Consider the following 14,264-nt stretch of genomic DNA (forward strand, 5'->3'; position numbering starts at 1 on the left):
TGCTGTGTGGTGGTTGGTGGTTGGTGGTGTGGAGTGCCCGCTAGCGGGGCTCCGGCTGGCGGTGTGGAGTGCCCGCTAGCGGGGCTCCGGCTGGCGGTGTGGAGTGCCCGCTAGCGGGGCTCCGGCTGGCGGTGTGGAGTGCCCGCTAGCGGGGCTCCGGCTGGCGGTGTGGAGTGCCCGCTAGCGGGGCTCCGGCTGGCGGTGTGGAGTGCCCGCTAGCGGGGCTCCGGCTGGCGGTGTGGAGTGCCCGCTAGCGGGGCTCCGGCTGGCGGTGTGGAGTGCCCGCTAGCGGGGCTCCGGCTGGCGGTGTGGAGTGCCCGCTAGCGGGGCTCCGGCTGGCGGTGTGGAGTGCCCGCTAGCGGGGCTCCGGCTGGCGGTGTGGAGTGCCCGCTAGCGGGGCTCCGGCTGGCGGTGTGGAGTGCCCGCTAGCGGGGCTCCGGCTGGCGGTGTGGAGTGCTCGCTAGCGGGGCTCCGGCTGGCGGTGTGGAGTGCCCGCTAGCGGGGCTCCGGCTGGCGGTGTGGAGTGCTCGCTAGCGGGGCTCCGGCTGGCGGTGTGGAGTGCTCGCTAGCGGGGCTCCGGCTGGCGGTGTGGAGTTGGCCGTGCTCGAGGGGTGGATACTGTACGGCTGGATTTTTTTGGTGCAGTGGACTGGCCCATTGTGGAGATTGCTCTCCGTGTCGTGCTCCGTGTCGTGCTCCGTGTCGTGCTCCGTGTCGTGCTCCGTGTCGTGCTCCGTGTCGACGTCTCCGAGCTCCTGGGGCTGGGAAAGATCTCGCCTCCCCGTGTGGCGGTGTCATTTACCACGTCGCTCATTTACCGGGAGTTTGTGGCCCGCTGGGATGAGCGCTCGCTTGCTCTTCCTGCTTCAGCTGTGACTGTGGAGATCTCGGATCCCCCGGGGGGGGGGGGGGGGGGCCTTGACCTTTGTGAGTGTTCAGGGTGTGCTGGTGACCTTCCCCGAGGCGGTGTGCTGGTGACCTTCCCCGAGGCGGTGTGCTGGTGACCTTCCCCGAGGCGGAGCTCAGGTCGGTGTTTACGTGGCAACCCGTCCTCGACTCAAGTCCATTACATCCAGCGGTCGACCCCACAGACGCATTCATAAATTTTAACATGCTGTTCATTCAAAACGGGAATTTTCTCAAGTATAAATTAATATTATAATATATTAGCATATTGTGCATATATAGGCATAGGTTAGGTTAGGTGTTTAGGTTCTGTTGGCGATTATTTGTATTTGTAGTACATGGGTGAAGCATTTATAGCGTTGTGGCTCGAACATAATTCGTCAGTGAAGCACTTGTTCCGGATATGTTCGAACGTCAGCAGTTGTGAGTCGTGTGTAAACCGCTTTTCATCCATAAACAGGGGGTTGGTGGGTGGATGGAATCACTTTTGGATCTTTGTTTGGAGGACGGGCTGTACGTGGTTAGGTGCGGTGGTGAAGCACCGGTGGTTCACCACTGTGAGTGTGGGCCGGCTGGCAGGGGTTCGTGTGGGCGCTGGTCACGCGGGTCACGAACCCTCTTGCTTCCAGGGTAACGTTTCGTTGGTTGTCTCTGCGGATCTTTTATGAGGGTGAGACACGCACCTGTGTTACCGGTGTGGTGGTGAGGGCCCCGTGGCGGCCGCTGTGACGCTCCTCGTGGCCCTTCAGTTATCCTGGAGGATGACTTGCCCGCTTGTCTGTGTGTGTGTGTGGGGGGGGGGGGGGGCGGCGGGTCCTCGCTCTGTGCAGGTGCCGGGTGTGGTTCCTGCGGCGGTGCCGGCTGTCGCTCCGTCTGGCCCTGATCTGTCTGCCCCGCCGGTGACCTCTGAGGACCTGCGGGGCCCTGATTCCTGCCTTCGACGTTCGGTGGATGGTGGATGGTGGATGGCCATGGATGGTGGTGGAGTGGTGGTGCTGCGTCTCCTGCAGGACGTGTGCTTCCTGGGGGTGTCGGGGTGGTGTGTGTGGCTCCCCCCCCCCCCCCGCCCTCTGCCTCGTCGCCTCTGGTAGTTTGCTCGTTAACACGTGGCTCCTCTCCTCCGCCGGGTCCGTCTCCTCCGCCGGGCCCGTCTCCTCCGCCGGGTCCGTCTCCTCCGCCGGGTCCGTCTCCTCCGCCGGGTCCGTCTCCTCCGCCGGGTCCGTCTCCTCCGCCGGGTCCGTCTCCTCCGCCGGGTCCGTCTCCTCCGCCGGGTCCGTCTCCTCCGCCGGGTCCGTCTCCTCCGCCGGGTCCGTCTCCTCCGCCGGGCCCGTCTCCTCCGCCGGGTCCGTCTCCTCCGCCGGGTCCGTCTCCTCCGCCGGGTCCGTCTCCTCCGCCGGGTCCGTCTCCTCCGTCGGATCCTTCACGTGTGCTGGAGTCTACCCAAAACGTCTTTGTGTTTTAAGTCTGATGACCTGGTGCGTCGTGTTCCCTGGTGCGTCGTGTTCCCTGGTGCGTCGTGTTCCCTGGTGCGTCGTGTTCCCTGGTGCGTCGTGTTCCCTGGTGCGTCGTGTTCCCTGGTGCGTCGTGTTCCCTGGTGCGTCGTGTTCCCTGGTGCGTCGTGTTCCCTGGTGCGTCCTGTTCCCTGGTGCGTCGTGTTCCCTGGTGCGTCGTGTTCCCTGGTGCGTCGTGTTCCCTGGTGCGTCGTGTTCCCTGGTGCTTCGTGTTCCCTGGTGCGTCGTGTTCCCTGGTGCGTCGTGTTCCCTGGTGCGTCGTGTTCCCTGGTGCGTCGTGTTCCCTGGTGCTTCGTGTTCCCTGGTGCGTCGTGTTCCCTGGTGCGTCGTGTTCCCTGGTGCGTCGTGTTCCCTGGTGCTCGTCTACCACCTGGGTGTTTGGGACGCTTACTGAAGACCACCTGGGTGTTTGGGACGCTTACTGAAGACCACCTGGGTGTTTGGGACGCTTACTGAAGACCACCTGGGTGTTTGGGACGCTTACTGAACACCACCTGGGTGTTTGGGACGCTTACTGGAGACCACCTGGGTGTTTGGGACGCTTACTGAACACCACCTGGGTGTTTGGGACGCTTACTGAACACCACCTGGGTGTTTGGGACGCTTACTGAACACCACCTGGGTGTTTGGGACGCTTACTGGAGACCACCTGGGTGTTTGGGACGCTTACTGGAGACCACCTGGGTGTTTGGGACGCTTACTGGAGACCACCTGGGTGTTTGGGACGCTTACTGAAGACCACCTGGGTGTTTGGGACGCTTACTGAACACCACCTGGGTGTTTGGGACGCTTACTGAACACCACCTGGGTGTTTGGGACGCTTACTGAACACCACCTGGGTGTTTGGGACGCTTACTGAAGACCACCTGGGTGTTTGGGACGCTTACTGAACACCACCTGGGTGTTTGGGACGCTTACTGAACACCACCTGGGTGTTTGGGACGCTTACTGAACACCACCTGGGTGTTTGGGACGCTTACTGATGACCACCTGGGTGTTTGGGACGCTTACTGATGACCACCTGGGTGTTTGGGACGCTTACTGATGACCACCTGGGTGTTTGGGACGCTTACTGATGACCACCTGGGTGTTTGGGACGCTTACTGAACACCACCTGGGTGTTTGGGACGCTTACTGAACACCACCTGGGTGTTTGGGACGCTTACTGAACACCACCTGGGTGTTTGGGACGCTTACTGAACACCACCTGGGTGTTTGGGACGCTTACTGAACACCACCTGGGTGTTTGGGACGCTTACTGGAGACCACCTGGGTGTTTGGGACGCTTACTGAACACCACCTGGGTGTTTGGGACGCTTACTGATGACCACCTGGGTGTTTGGGACGCTTACTGATGACCACCTGGGTGTTTGGGACGCTTACTGCTTACCATTTACGGCTCGGGAGGACCCGGAGAAGTGTGAGTGATCTGTGTGGTTGGTGTCTGTCTGTGTGGTGCGGGATGTTTCCCCAGTGCCTGCGTGCACGGGTGGGTGTCCCTGCGTGTGTGTGGTGTGGGTGTCCCTGTCTGTGTGTGGTGTGGGTGTCCCTGTCTGTGTGTGGTGTGGGTGTTCCTGGCCCCTGCGTGTGTGTGGTGTGGGTGTTCCTGGCCCCTGCGTGTGTGTGGTGTGGGTGTTCCTGGCTCTTGCGTGTGTGTGGTGTGGGTGTTCCTTGCTCCTGCGTGTGTGTGGTGTGGGTGTTCCTGGCTCCTGCGTGTGTGTGGTGTGGGTGTTCCTGGCCCCTGCGTGTGTGTGGTGTGGGTGTTCCTGGCTCCTGCGTGTGTGTGGTGTGGGTGTTCCTGGCTCCTGCGTGTGTGTGGTGTGGGTGTTCCTGGCTCCTGCGTGTGTGTGGTGTGGGTGTTCCTGGCCCCTGCGTGTGTGTGGTGTGGGTGTTCCTGGCCCCTGCGTGTGTGTGGTGTGGGTGTTCCTGGCTCCTGCGTGTGTGTGGTGTGGGTGTTCCTGGCCCCTGCGTGTGTGTGGTGTGGGTGTTCCTGGCTCCTGCGTGTGTGTGGTGTGGGTGTTCCTGGCCCCTGCGTGTGTGTGGTGTGGGTGTTCCTGGCTCCTGCGTGTGTGTGGTGTGGGTGTTCCTGGCCCCTGCGTGTGTGTGGTGTGGGTGTTCCTGGCTCCTGCGTGTGTGTGGTGTGGGTGTTCCTGGCCCCTGCGTGTGTGTGGTGTGGGTGTTCCTGGCCCCTGCGTGTGTGTGGTGTGGGTGTTCCTGGCTCCTGCCTGTGTGTGGTGTGGGTGTTCCTGGTCCCTGCGTGTGTGTGGTGTGGGTGTTCCTGGCCCCTGCGTGTGTGTGGTGTGGGTGTTCCTGGCCCCTGCGTGTGTGTAGTGTGGGTGTTCCTGGCTCCTGCGTGTGTGTGGTGTGGGTGTTCCTGGCCCCTGCGTGTGTGTGGTGTGGTGTTCCTGGCCCCTGCGTGTGTGTGGTGTGGGTGTTCCTGGCCCCTGCGTGTGTGTGGTGTGGGTGTTCCTGGCTCCTGCGTGTGTGTGGTGTGGGTGTTCCTGGCCCCTGCGTGTGTGTGGTGTGGGTGTTCCTGGCCCCTGCGTGTGTGTGGTGTGGGTGTTCCTGGCCCCTGCGTGTGTGTGGTGCGGGTGTTCCTGGCCCCTGCGTGTGTGTGGTGTGGGTGTCCCTGTCTGTGTGTGGTGTGGGTGCCCCTGTGTGTGTGTGGTGCGGGTGTTCCTGGCCCCTGCGTGTGTGTGGTGTGGGTGTTCCTGGCCCCTGCGTGTGTGTGGTGTGGGTGTTCCTGGCTCCTGCGTGTGTGTGGTGTGGGTGTTCCTGGCTCTTGCGTGTGTGTGGTGTGGGTGTTCCTGGCCCCTGCGTGTGTGTGTGGTGTGGGTGTTCCTGGCCCCTGCGTGTGTGTGGTGTGGGTGTTCCTGGCTCCTGCGTGTGTGTGGTGTGGGTGTTCCTGGCCCCTGCGTGTGTGTGGTGTGGGTGTTCCTGGCTCCTGCGTGTGTGTAGTGTGGGTGTTCCTGGCCCCTGCGTGTGTGTGGTGTGGGTGTTCCTGGCTCCTGCGTGTGTGTGGTGTGGGTGTTCCTGGCTCCTGCGTGTGTGTGGTGTGGGTGTTCCTGGCTCCTGCGTGTGTGTGGTGTGGGTGTTCCTGGCCCCTGCGTGTGTGTGGTGTGGGTGTTCCTGGCCCCTGCGTGTGTGTGGTGTGGGTGTTCCTGGCTCTTGCGTGTGTGTGGTGTGGGTGTTCCTGGCTCCTGCGTGTGTGTTGGTGTGGGTGTTCCTGGCTCCTGCGTGAATGTGGTGTGGGTGTTCCTGGCTCCTGCGTGTGTGTGGTGTGGGTGTTCCTGGCCCCTGCGTGTGTGTGGTGTGGGTGTTCCTGGCTCCTGCGTGTGTGTTGGTGTGGGTGTTCCTGGCTCTTGCGTGTGTGTGGTGTGGGTGTTCCTGGCTCCTGCGTGTGTGTTGGTGTGGGTGTTCCTGGCTCCTGCGTGTGTGTGGTGTGGGTGTTCCTGGCTCCTGCGTGTGTGTTGGTGTGGGTGTTCCTGGCTCTTGCGTGTGTGTGGTGTGGGTGTTCCTGGCCCCTGCGTGTGTGTGGTGTGGGTGTTCCTGGCTCCTGCGTGTGTGTTGGTGTGGGTGTTCCTGGCTCTTGCGTGTGTGTGGTGTGGGTGTTCCTGGCTCCTGCGTGTGTGTTGGTGTGGGTGTTCCTGGCTCCTGCGTGTGTGTGGTGTGGGTGTTCCTGGCTCTGCGTGTGTGTTGTGGGTGTTCCTGGCTCCTGCGTGTGTGTTGGTGTGGGTGTTCCTGGCTCCTGCGTGTGTGTGGTGTGGGTGTTCCTGGCTCCTGCGTGTGTGTGGTGTGGGTGTTCCTGGCTCCTGCGTGTGTGTGGTGTGGGTGTTCCTGGCTCCTGCGTGTGTGTGGTGTGGGTGTTCCTGGCCCCTGCGTGTGTGTGGTGTGGGTGTTCCTGGCTCCTGCGTGTGTGTGGTGTGGGTGTTCCTGGCTCCTGCGTGTGTGTGGTGTGGGTGTTCCTGGCTCCTGCGTGTGTGTGGTGTGGGTGTTCCTGGCTCCTGCGTGTGTGTGGTGTGGGTGTTCCTGGCTCCTGCGTGTGTGTGTGTGGGTGTTCCTGGCTCCTGCGTGTGTGTGGTGTGGGTGTTCCTGGCCCTGCGTGTGTGTGGTGTGGGTGTTCCTGGCTCCTGCGTGTGTGGTGTGGGTGTTCCTGGCTCCTGCGTGTGTGTGGTGTGGGTGTTCCTGGCTCCTGCGTGTGTGTGGTGTGGGTGTTCCTGGCTCCTGCGTGTGTGTGGTGTGGGTGTTCCTGGCTCTGCGTGTGTGTGGTGTGGGTGTTCCTGGCTCCTGCGTGTGTGTGGTGTGGGTGTTCCTGGCTCCTGCGTGTGTGTGGTGTGGGTGTTCCTGGCTCCTGCGTGTGTGTTGGTGTGGGTGTTCCTGGCTCCTGCGTGTGTGTGGTGTGGGTGTTCCTGGCTCCTGCGTGTGTGTGGTGTGGGTGTTCCTGGCTCTGCGTGTGTGTTGGTGTGGGTGTTCCTGGCTCTTGCGTGTGTGTGGTGTGGGTGTTCCTGGCTCCTGCGTGTGTGTTGGTGTGGGTGTTCCTGGCTCCTGCGTGTGTGTGGTGTGGGTGTTCCTGGCTCTTGCGTGTGTGTGGTGTGGGTGTTCCTGGCTCCTGCGTGTGTGTTGGTGTGGGTGTTCCTGGCTCCTGCGTGTGTGTGGTGTGGGTGTTCCTGGCTCCTGCGTGTGTGTGGTGTGGGTGTTCCTGGCCCCTGCGTGTGTGTGGTGTGGGTGTTCCTGGCTCCTGCGTGTGTGTGGTGTGGGTGTTCCTGGCCCCTGCGTGTGTGTGGTGTGGGTGTTCCTGGCTCCTGCGTGTGTGTTGGTGTGGCTGTGTGTGTTGCTGTTCCGTGTGTGTGTCGCGTGGGTTGTGTGTGGGCTGCCCCGGGTCGGGCTGCCCCGGGTCGGGCTGCCACGGGTCGGGCTGCCCCGGGTCGGGCTGCCACGGGTCGGGCTGCCACGGGTCGGGCTGCCACGGGTCGGGCTGCCACGGGTCGGGCTGCCCCGGGTCGGGCTGCCCCGGGTCGGGCTGCCCCGGGTCGGGCTGCCCCAGCTGCTGGTATAATTGACTCCACTTCTCTGTTCTTGGATGGTTGGCTTTCTGAACATTTGTTGTAATTTTTGTGTAATTTTCCTTCTTAGTTTTTGTTCTTGTTCATATGTACAAGAGTCTACTTATGTAAGGGAGCCGGTCGGCCGAGCGGACAGCACGCTGGACTTGTGATCCTGTGGTCCTGGGTTCGATCCCAGACGCCGGCGAGAAACATTGGGCAGAGTTTGTTTCACCCTATGCCCCTGTTACCTAGCAGTAAAATAGGTACCTGGGTGTTAGTCAGCTGTCACGGGCTGCTTCCTGGGGGGTGGAGGCCTGGTCGAGGACCGGGCCGCGGGGACACTAAAAAGCCCCGAAATCATCTCAAGATAACCTCAAGATAAGATATCATTTATTTGTTGTGTATTGTATGCATTCTCTGTCCCATGCTGTGTGTGGGTTTCTCAGCGTGTGTCCTGTGTGTTTTCCTGTGATCTCTTGTATGTATCTTATGCCGTGTTTAGGGTGTTCGCTTTGTTACATGTATAAGCTCGATGTGCAGGCGAGGAGTCACAATAACGTGGCAAAAGTATGTTGACCAGACCACACACTAGAAGGTGAAGGGACGACACAATCGACTTGAGAATGGTCCAGGACGGACCGAAACGTCGTCGTCCCTTCACCTTCTAGTGTGTGGTCTGGTCAATATAAGCTTCATTGTTTGTATTTATATGTTGTTTTGTACTTGTTTCTTGTTTTTCTACTTTGGTTTTTTACATATCAATAAAAAAAATTATATTGTAAATGGATCACGATAAGTCGGGGTTGGGGAGACACGATTGGTTACACCCAGCACGTGTTGTGATTCGAGGATCCGAATTAGTAAGTATTCTAATCCCAGGCCGTCCTCATCAACAGCGGCCAATTGCTCATTAACCCAGCCGCCAAACCACCTGTTAACGACTGGAAAGCAATTTACACTCGACTCACAACTGATGACGTTCGAACACTTCTCGAACAGCGCTTCACTGACGACCACTGTTCGAACCCCAACTCCGTAAATGGTCCCCCCCCCCCCGCCTCCCAGCCCCCCCCCCCCCCGTGATCCTTATGCCAAGTATAGTGAACAGAACCTAAACACCTAACCTAACCCCCCAGACGTTGATGGACCACAATAACCACCAGAGGTTGATGGACCACAATAACCCCAGAGGTTGATGGGCCACAATAACCCCCCAGACGTTGATGGACCACAATAACCACCAGAGGTTGATGGACCACAATAACCCCAGAGGTTGATGGACCACAATAACCCCAGAGGTTGATGGACCACAATAACCCCAGAGGTTGATGGGCCACAATAACCCCAGAGGTTGATGGACCACAATAACCCCAGAGGTTGATGGACCACAATAACCCCAGAGGTTGATGGACCACAATAACCCCAGAGGTTGATGGACCACAATAACCCCAGAGGTTGATGGACCACAATAACCCCAGAGGTTGATGGACCACAATAACCCCAGAGGTTGATGGGCCACAATAACCCCCCAGAGGTTGATGGACCACAATAACCCCAGAGGTTGATGGACCACAATAACCCCAGAGGTTGATGGGCCACAATAACCCCAGAGGTTGATGGACCACAATAACCCCCAGAGGTTGATGGGCCACAATAACCCCCAGAGGTTGATGGACCACAATAACCCCAGAGGTTGATGGACCACAATAACCCCAGAGGTTGATGGGCCACAATAACCCCAGAGGTTGATGGGCCACAATAACCCCCCAGAGGTTGATGGGCCCACAATAACCCCCAGAGGTTGATGGACCACAATAACCCCCCAGAGGTTGATGGACCACAATAACCCCCAGAGGTTGATGGCCACAATAACCCCAGAGGTTGATGGACCACAATAACCCCAGAGGTTGATGGACCACAATAACCCCAGAGGTTGATGGGCCACAATAACCCCCCAGAGGTTGATGGACCACAATAACCCCCCAGAGGTTGATGGACCACAATAACCCCAGAGGTTGATGGACCACAATAACCCCCCAGAGGTTGATGGACCACAATAACCCCAGAGGTTGATGGACCACAATAACCCCAGAGGTTGATGGGCCACAATAACCCCCCAGAGGTTGATGGACCACAATAACCCCAGAGGTTGATGGACCACAATAACCCCAGAGGTTGATGGACCACAATAACCCCAGAGGTTGATGGGCCACAATAACCCCCCAGAGGTTGATGGACCACAATAACCCCAGAGGTTGATGGACCACAATAACCCCCCAGGGGTTGATGGACCACAATAACCCCAGAGGTTGATGGACCACAATAACCCCAGAGGTTGATGGGCCACAATAACCCCCCAGAGGTTGATGGACCACAATAACCCCAGAGGTTGATGGACCACAATAACCCCCAGAGGTTGATGGACCACAATAACCCCAGAGGTTGATGGGCCACAATAACCCCCAGAGGTTGATGGGCCACAATAACCCCAGAGGTTGATGGACCACAATAACCCCAGAGGTTGATGGGCCACAATAACCCCCCAGAGGTTGATGGACCACAATAACCCCAGAGGTTGATGGGCCACAATAACCCCCCAGAGGTTGATGGACCACAATAACCCCAGAGGTTGATGGACCACAATAACCCCAGAGGTTGATGGACCACAATAACCCCAGAGGTTGATGGACCACAATAACCCCAGATGTTGATGGACCACAATAACCCCAGAGGTTGATGGGCCACAATAACCCCCAGAGGTTGATGGACCACAATAACCCCAGAGGTTGATGGGCCACAATAACCCCAGAGGTTGATGGACCACAATAACCCCCCAGAGGTTGATGGACCACAATAACCCCCAGAGGTTGATGGGCCACAATAACCCCAGAGGTTGATGGACCACAATAACCCCAGAGGTTGATGGACCACAATAACCCCAGAGGTTGATGGACCACAATAACCCCCCAGTGGGTTGATGGACCACAATAACCCCCAGAGGTGATGGACCACAATAACCCCAGAGGTTGATGGGCCACAATAACCCCAGAGGTTGATGGGCCACAATAACCCCAGAGGTTGATGGACCACAATAACCCCCAGAGGTTGATGGACCACAATAACCCCAGAGGTTGATGGACCACAATAACCCCCAGAGGTTGATGGACCACAATAACCCCAGAGGTTGATGGACCACAATAACCCCAGAGGTTGATGGACCACAATAACCCCAGAGGTTGATGGACCACAATAACCCCCCAGAGGTTGATGGACCACAATAACCCCAGGGGTTGATGGACCACAATAACCCCAGAGGTTGATGGACCACAATAACCCCCCAGAGGTTGATGGACCACAATAACCCCAGAGGTTGATGGACCACAATAACCCCAGAGGTTGATGGACCACAATAACCCCAGAGGTTGATGGACCACAATAACCCCCCAGGGGTTGATGGACCACAATAACCCCAGAGGTTGATGGACCACAATAACCCCCCAGAGGTTGATGGACCACAATAACCCCAGAGGTTGATGGGCCACAATAACCCCAGAGGTTGATGGACCACAATAACCCCAGAGGTTGATGGACCACAATAACCCCAGAGGTTGATGGACCACAATAACCCCAGAGGTTGATGGACCACAATAACCCCAGAGGTTGATGGGCCACAATAACCCCCCAGAGGTTGATGGACCACAATAACCCCCAGGGGTTGATGGACCACAATAACCCCAGAGGTTGATGGACCACAATAACCCCAGAGGTTGATGGGCCACAATAACCCCAGAGGTTGATGGACCACAATAACCCCAGAGGTTGATGGACCACAATAACCCCCCAGAGGTTGATGGGCCACAATAACCCCAGAGGTTGATGGACCACAATAACCCCAGAGGTTGATGGGCCACAATAACCCCAGAGGTTGATGGACCACAATAACCCCAGAGGTTGATGGGCCACAATAACCCCAGAGGTTGATGGACCACAATAACCCCCCAGAGGTTGATGGGCCACAATAACCCCAGAGGTTGATGGACCACAATAACCCCAGAGGTTGATGGACCACAATAACCGCAGAGGTTGATGGGCCACAATAACCCCAGAGGTTGATGGACCACAATAACCCCAGAGGTTGATGGACCACAATAACCCCAGAGGTTTGATGGACCACAATAACCCCAGAGGTTGATGGACCACAATAACCCCAGAGGGTATGATGGACCACAATAACCCCAGAGGTTGATGGACCACAATAACCCCAGAGGTTGATGGGCCACAATAACCCCAGAGGTTGATGGACCACAATAACCCCAGAGGTTGATGGACCACAATAACCCCAGAGGTTGATGGGCCACAATAACCCCAGAGGTTGATGGACCACAATAACCCCCCAGACGTTGATGGGCCACAATAACCCCAGAGGTTGATGGACCACAATAACCCCAGAGGTTGATGGACCACAATAACCCCAGAGGTTGATGGGCCACAATAACCCCAGAGGTTGATGGACCACAATAACCCCAGAGGTTGATGGACCACAATAACCCCAGAGGTTGATGGACCACAATAACCCCAGAGGTTGATGGACCACAATAACCCCAGAGGTTGATGGACCACAATAACCCCAGAGGTTGATGGACCACAATAACCCCAGAGGTTGATGGACCACAATAACCCCCAGAGGTTGATGGACCACAATAACCCCCAGAGGTTGATGGACCACAATAACCCCCAGAGGTTGATGGGCCACAATACCCCCAGAGGTTGAGGACCACCATAAACCCCAGAGGTTGATGGGACCACAATAACCCCAGAGGTTGATGGACCACAATAACCCCAGAGGTTGATGGCCACAATAACCCCTAGAGGTTGATGGGCCACAATAACCCCCAGAGGTTGATGGACCACAATAACCCCAGAGGTTGATGGACCACAATAACCCCCAGAGGTTGATGGACCACAATAACCCCCAGAGGTTGATGGACCACAATAACCCCAGAGGTTGATGGACCACAATAACCCCAAGAGGTTGATGGACCACAATAACCCCAGAGGTTGATGGACCACAATAACCCCCAGAGGTTGATGGACCACAATAACCCCAGAGGTTGATGGACCACAATAACCCCCAGAGGTTGATGGACCACAATAACCCCAGAGGTTGATGGACCACAATAACCCCAGAGGTTGATGGACCACAATAACCCCAGAGGTTGATGGACCACAATAACCCCCAGAGGTTGATGGACCACAATAACCCCCAGAGGTTGATGGGCCACAATAACCCCAGAGGTTGATGGACCACAATAACCCCAGAGGTTGATGGACCACAATAACCCCAGAGGTTGATGGACCACAATAACCCCCAGAGGTTGATGGGCCACAATAACCCCAGAGGTTGATGGACCACAATAACCCCAGAGGTTGATGGACCACAATAACCCCAGAGGTTGATGGACCACAATAACCCCAGAGGTTGATGACCACAATAACCCCAGAGGTTGATGGACCACAATAACCCCCAGAGGTTGATGGACCACAATAACCCCAGAGGTTGATGGACCACAATAACCCCAGAGGTTGATGGACCACAATAACCCCCCAGAGGTTGATGGACCACAATAACCCCCAGAGGTTGATGGACCACAATAACCCCCAGAGGTTGATGGGCCACAATAACCCCAGAGGTTGATGGACCACAATAACCCCCCAGAGGTTGATGGACCACAATAACCCCAGAGGTTGATGGACCACAATAACCCCCAGAGGTTGATGGACCACAATAACCCCCAGAGGTTGATGGACCACAATAACCCCAGAGGTTGATGGACCACAATAACCCCCAGAGGTTGATGGACCACAATAACCCCAGAGGTTGATGGACCACAATAACCCCAGAGGTTGATGGACCACAATAACCCCAGAGGTTGATGGACCACAATAACCCCAGAGGTTGATGGACCACAATAACCCCCAGAGGTTGATGGACCACAATAACCCCAGAGGTTGATGGACCACAATAAACCCCAGAGGTTGATGGACCACAATAACCCCAGAGGTTGATGACCACAATAACCCCCAGAGGTTGATGGACCACAATAACCCCAGGGTTGATGGACCACAATAACCCCAGAGGTTGATGGACCACAATAACCCCAGAGGTTGATGGACCACAATAACCCCCCCAGAGGTTGATGGACCACAATAACCCCAGGGGTTGATGGGCCACAATAACCCCAGAGGTTGATGGACCACAATAACCCCAGAGGTTGATGGACCACAATAACCCCAGAGGTTGATGGACCACAATAACCCCAGAGGTTGATGGACCACAATAACCCCAGAGGTTGATGGACCACAATAACCCCCCAGAGGTTGATGGGCCACAATAACCCCCAGAGGTTGATGGACCACAATAACCCCAGAGGTTGATGGACCACAATAACCCCAGAGGTTGATGGACCACAATAACCCCAGGGGTTGATGGACCACAATAACCCCAGAGGTTGATGGACCACAATAACCCCCCAGAGGTTGATGGACCACAATAACCCCCCAGAGGTTGATGGACCACAATAACCCCAGAGGTTGATGGACCACAATAACCCCAGAGGTTGATGGACCACAATAACCCCCCAGAGGTTGATGGACCACAATAACCCCCCAGAGGTTGATGGGCCACAATAACCCCAGAGGTTGATGGACCACAATAACCCCCAGAGGTTGATGGACCACATAACCCAGAGGTTGATGGACCACAATAACCCCAGAGGTTGATGGACCACAATAACCCCAGAGG

The sequence above is a fragment of the Procambarus clarkii genome, chromosome 75 (genome assembly GCF_040958095.1).
Source record: "Procambarus clarkii isolate CNS0578487 chromosome 75, FALCON_Pclarkii_2.0, whole genome shotgun sequence".
In the NCBI taxonomy this organism is placed as follows: Eukaryota; Metazoa; Arthropoda; class Malacostraca; order Decapoda; family Cambaridae; genus Procambarus; species Procambarus clarkii.